This window comes from Brachyistius frenatus, unplaced genomic scaffold (assembly GCF_029030835.1).
Source record: "Brachyistius frenatus isolate BFR_SWC_R1_liver_20210118 unplaced genomic scaffold, ASM2903083v1 Contig_299, whole genome shotgun sequence".
In the NCBI taxonomy this organism is placed as follows: Eukaryota; Metazoa; Chordata; class Actinopteri; family Embiotocidae; genus Brachyistius; species Brachyistius frenatus.
Genome location: NW_027210898.1, coordinates 75,001 through 81,395, shown reverse-complemented (window position 1 = coordinate 81,395; position 6,395 = coordinate 75,001).

Here is a 6,395-nt window from a genome sequence, read left to right as displayed (position 1 = left end):
CCCTCCATCTATCCTCCATCTATCCTCCATCTATCCTCTATCCTCCCTCCATCTACCCTCCATCTATCCTCCATCCTCCATCTATCCTCCATCCATCCTCTATCCTCCCTCCATCTATCCTCCATCCTCCCTCCATCTATCCTCCGTCTATCCTCCATCCTGCATCTATCCTCCATCCTCCATCTATCCTCTATCCTCCCTCCGTCTATCCTCCCTCCATCTATCCTCCATCCTCCCTCCGTCTATCCTCCCTCCATCTATCCTCCCTCCATCTATCCTCCATCCTCCCTCCATCCATCCTCCATCTATCCTCCATCCTCCCTCCATCTATCCTCCTTCTATCATCCATCTATCCTCCATCTATCCTCCATCTATCCTCCATCCTCCCTCCATCCATCCTCCATCTATCCTCCATCCTCCCTCCATCTATCCTCCATCTATCATCCATCTATCCTCCATCTATCCTCCATCTATCCTCCATCCTCCCTCCATCCATCCTCCATCTATCCTCCATCCTCCCTCCATCCATCCTCCATCTATCCTCCATCCTCCCTCCATCTATCCTCCATCCTCCATCTATCCTCCATCTATCCTCCCTCCATCCTCCATCTATCCTCCATCCTCCATCTATCCCCCATCCTCCATCTATCCTCTATCCTCCCTCCATCTATCCTCCATCCTCCCTCCGTCTATCCCCCCTCCATCTATCCTTCATCCTCCATCTATCCTCTATCCTCCCTCCATCTACCCTCCATCTATCCTCCATCCATCCTCTATCCTCCCTCCATCCTCTATCCTCCCTCCATCTATCCTCCATCCTCCCTCCATCCATCCTCCATCTATCCTCCATCCTCCATCTATCCTCCATCTATCCTCCCTCCATCCTCCATCTATCCTCCATCTATCCTCCATCCTCCATCTATCCCCCATCCTCCATCTATCCTCTATCCTCCCTCCATCTATCCTCCATCTATCCTCCATCTATCCTCTATCCTCCCTCCATCTACCCTCCATCTATCCTCCATCCTCCATCTATCCTCCATCCATCCTCTATCCTCCCTCCATCTATCCTCCATCCTCCCTCCATCTATCCTCCGTCTATCCTCCATCCTGCATCTATCCTCCATCCTCCATCTATCCTCTATCCTCCCTCCGTCTATCCTCCCTCCATCTATCCTCCATCCTCCCTCCATCTATCCTCCATCCTCCCTCCGTCTATCCTCCCTCCATCTATCCTCCCTCCATCTATCCTCCATCCTCCCTCCATCCATCCTCCATCTATCCTCCATCCTCCCTCCATCTATCCTCCTTCTATCATCCATCTATCCTCCATCTATCCTCCATCTATCCTCCATCCTCCCTCCATCCATCCTCCATCTATCCTCCATCCTCCCTCCATCTATCCTCCATCTATCATCCATCTATCCTCCATCTATCCTCCATCTATCCTCCATCCTCCCTCCATCCATCCTCCATCTATCCTCCATCCTCCCTCCATCCATCCTCCATCTATCCTCCATCCTCCATCTATCCTCCATCTATCCTCCCTCCATCCTCCATCTATCCTCCATCCTCCATCTATCCCCCATCCTCCATCTATCCTCTATCCTCCCTCCATCTATCCTCCATCCTCCCTCCGTCTATCCCCCCTCCATCTATCCTTCATCCTCCATCTATCCTCTATCCTCCCTCCATCTACCCTCCATCTATCCTCCATCCTCCATCTATCCTCCATCCATCCTCTATCCTCCCTCCATCCTCTATCCTCCCTCCATCTATCCTCCATCCTCCCTCCATCCATCCTCCATCTATCCTCCATCCTCCATCTATCCTCCATCTATCCTCCCTCCATCCTCCATCTATCCTCCATCTATCCTCCATCCTCCATCTATCCCCCATCCTCCATCTATCCTCTATCCTCCCTCCATCTATCCTCCATCTATCCTCCATCTATCCTCTATCCTCCCTCCATCTACCCTCCATCTATCCTCCATCCTCCATCTATCCTCCATCCATCCTCTATCCTCCCTCCATCTATCCTCCATCCTCCCTCCATCTATCCTCCGTCTATCCTCCATCCTGCATCTATCCTCCATCCTCCATCTATCCTCTATCCTCCCTCCGTCTATCCTCCCTCCATCTATCCTCCATCCTCCCTCCATCTATCCTCCATCCTCCCTCCGTCTATCCTCCCTCCATCTATCCTCCCTCCATCTATCCTCCATCCTCCCTCCATCCATCCTCCATCTATCCTCCATCCTCCCTCCATCTATCCTCCTTCTATCATCCATCTATCCTCCATCTATCCTCCATCTATCCTCCATCCTCCCTCCATCCATCCTCCATCTATCCTCCATCCTCCCTCCATCTATCCTCCATCTATCATCCATCTATCCTCCATCTATCCTCCATCTATCCTCCATCCTCCCTCCATCCATCCTCCATCTATCCTCCATCCTCCCTCCATCCATCCTCCATCTATCCTCCATCCTCCCTCCATCTATCCTCCATCCTCCATCTATCCTCCATCTATCCTCCCTCCATCCTCCATCTATCCTCCATCCTCCATCTATCCCCCATCCTCCATCTATCCTCTATCCTCCCTCCATCTATCCTCCATCCTCCCTCCGTCTATCCCCCCTCCATCTATCCTTCATCCTCCATCTATCCTCTATCCTCCCTCCATCTACCCTCCATCTATCCTCCATCCTCCATCTATCCTCCATCCATCCTCTATCCTCCCTCCATCCTCTATCCTCCCTCCATCTATCCTCCATCCTCCCTCCATCCATCCTCCATCTATCCTCCATCCTCCATCTATCCTCCATCTATCCTCCCTCCATCCTCCATCTATCCTCCATCTATCCTCCATCCTCCATCTATCCCCCATCCTCCATCTATCCTCTATCCTCCCTCCATCTATCCTCCATCTATCCTCCATCTATCCTCTATCCTCCCTCCATCTACCCTCCATCTATCCTCCATCCTCCATCTATCCTCCATCCATCCTCTATCCTCCCTCCATCTATCCTCCATCCTCCCTCCATCTATCCTCCGTCTATCCTCCATCCTCCATCTATCCTCTATCCTCCCTCCGTCTATCCTCCTTCCATCTATCCTCCATCCTCCCTCCATCTATCCTCCATCCTCCCTCCATCCTCCCTCCATCTATCCTCCATCTATCCTCCATCAATCCTCCATCTATCCTCCATCAGTAAAGACCTGACTGCACCACAGGCCTGTCAATCAAACAGACACGCCCCCAAAAACAGGTCTTCTTGAATCTTCTTTTCTAATGAATGAGGGATTATTTTCAGATGGACCTCCAGAAAACTAAGAAGAAGGAGTGACTTTAGCTAACAACACCGAGATAACTGATGGACACATTTTATTCACTTTGGATTTGATGAGAGAAGTTGAATGGGAGTCTATGGAGCCGGAGGCTTTTTGGAGCCGACCTCTAGTGGCACTCGCTGGTATTGCAGCTGAAGACACTTCTGTATCGGAACCATTTTACAGACCTGAAGCTACGAACTCTTTTATAAACAGTCTGTGGTAAAAGTTTAAAACAGTAGCAGGTGCCGGTGTTAAACCACTAAGCTGCTGTTAGTGTCAATAAAACAATGATGAAATATGTCGATGATCTTCATGAGAACTGGGAATGAATAAAACTGAAAGATAATATTAAACAAAATTAATGTGTTTTACTGTAAAGTCTGAGTCACACTGAAGCGTTTTTAGAAAAGTGACCTCAGAGTTTGCCAACCAAAATTTCAGAATAAAAGCAGCCAGAGGAGAAATTAACCACATTCATAAGAAACTCAACTGAATGATCCTGAAACTTTCCATCAATGAGTATTTTTATATTTATGTTTTATGAACGCTGCTGTCCTGCTGACCAACACTACGGATGAAGAAATTATTGTCTCTCTCTGGACCTTCGTCCTGACTGCTGTTGTCTTCTTCATCAGCGACAGGTGTGCTTGATTTCTGGCACCTGTCCTCTCTCCAGGGGCGGAGCTGGACACGAGGCTCACTTGTGATTATGACGTCCTCCCAGATCAGATTCTTTCTATGTTTAAATTCTATAATTTCATCCTCTCAGGTCTCCAGAGAACGTCTACTTCCTGTTTGCAGGTGCTCCTCCCCGTTAGAGGAAACGGTCTTCATCTGAATCAGGTGTGTTTGCAGACGCTGCAGGTGAAAGCTGCACGTCGACACCTGCTGACCAGTTCCATCTGAGTAGAATCCTGGACTGATACACTGCTGCTGTTACTCATCACTAATCCTCATCATAGAAAAAGAGTTTTAATGTCTCTGAGTCAAACAGCAACATGTCTGCAGGCTTTGAGGTCTGCTGCTCTGTGATTGGCTGTTTGGACTGATGTCATCATTTGCTGGTAGTTGGTTCCTGTGAGTTACGATGTGCAGCACAGATCTTTAAGAGGAACTGGGACTAGAAGTCACCAACCGCTGCAGCAGTTTGTTACAAACCAAAGTTCATGTAAAAATAGTCTGATTTAACGCGGAAGGATTCTCCAGGACGACGTGGAAACGGATCAGTACCGGGCCTTCAGCACATCGGACATCTTCATCAAACAAAGCAGCAGGACTGATGAAGGTGAGCGGAACATTTTCTGATGGAGGGACGGTTCAGATTTTGATAAACTGGACTTTAAGGACATTAATTATGTTTTTAAATATACAGAGTCCAAATATGTTCTGAGACCGATGTTCCAACCAGCGCCGGTACCAACAGCTGCTGCCTCCGAATACATCAGCTCATACATTTTAGTTTGTTTCACACTGTTAAAGCCTGTCGGATTAACTGAACTGAATTTAACTTAATTTATCTTAACTTAACTTAAAGGTAAACTGAATTTAAACTAAACCTTAACTTCATTTCAATTAATCTAAACCTTAACTTTACTTAAACATTAACTTCAACCTAAACTTAAACACGTGTCTTCCCGTCAAATAGACGAACCTGTCAGAACATTTTACTTTCTCTCCCCTCATATCACAACTATGACCAATAGGAACACAGAGACCGTAACCACAGTGACAGACTAAAGCACAGACGACCCACAGGTGTTTCTTTCTGTTTTTAAATACACACATCATTCGTTTTCATTTCAGAAAGTCAGTCCATGCCCCCCCGTCCCCCCGCCAAAAAAAAAAAAAAAAAAAGATTATATCACGCAGGTCATTAAAGATGGCCGGCTGTGATTGGTTTATCACCTGATACAAGAGAGAAGGACTCACCCCGAGAGCTGCTGGAGGAGCTGAGAGCATCATCAGGAGGCACCTGGAGGAAGAGACAGACAGGAGGGACAGGTGTGAGACAGGTGTGAGACCGAAGGGACAGGTGAGACAGGTGTGAGACAGGAGGGACAGGCGGGACAGGAGGGACAGGTGAGACAGGTGAGTGAAACATGACTGCTTTAACATGCTGTTAGATCAAACGTGGCCGTGTGACCATGAGTCGTCCTGTTTCCTGTTTACATTTGGCTTCCTAGAAACGTTTTGAGTTTCCAGACTTTTAAACTTTAAAATTATACGACATCCGACGTGACTCGAACGCACCATAAAAACAGGGTTGCTGTGGTCTTTAAGACGGTTTAAAGGTCCGTGTTTCGACATTTTTCCTTCATTTTAGGTTTTAGTTTTGAGTCCATCAGAAAATATTTTTGTCTTTTCAGAACTAAAAATCATCTCAGTCCAGTTGTCCATCGCCTCCCTGCAGCTGTGTGTGCACCTTTTAAGACTCACTGACATCAGTGACACTCTCTTTTGATTGGCTGACTGTTGTCTGAGGTCTTGTAGCTTGTTAGCTCTGCAACACAGTGACCGCTCAGTTGTCTTTCAGATAAAATGTTGGTCAGCGGGCTGTGCTGAAGGCAGACATGTGACATCACAAACTCACAGGAAGTCCAAACAGACAGTTGCTGAACACATGCTGTGTTTCTGGACTGACAGGTTTGATTCAGTGTTTACAGCTGCAGCTGCTTTATAAAAAATAAATAGAATAAATATGAGTTCAGGATGTTGGACCTTTTAAAGCAGACGTGTTCTTACCATAGCAGGGTGGAGCTGCAGGGGGCGGAGCAGGAAGTCAGCAGCATATTGTCCTCTGCTCAGAGGGGAGTCCCGCCCACTACACAGTTGTGTTAGTCTGGCTCCGCCTCCAGCCGGTTCTCAGCCAATAGGACACTTGTGGGTCGTCCTGCAGCGACACAGTGAGGAATAGAAACAATAAAACAGAAAGAATAGAAAAAATACACAGCTGACAGGTAAACACAGGGCAACAAGTGATGCAGTTTCATCCTGCATTCTGATTGGCTCCACAATACCTGTGACCTTACAATCCCTGCAGGTGTTAAAGTAAAATTTAA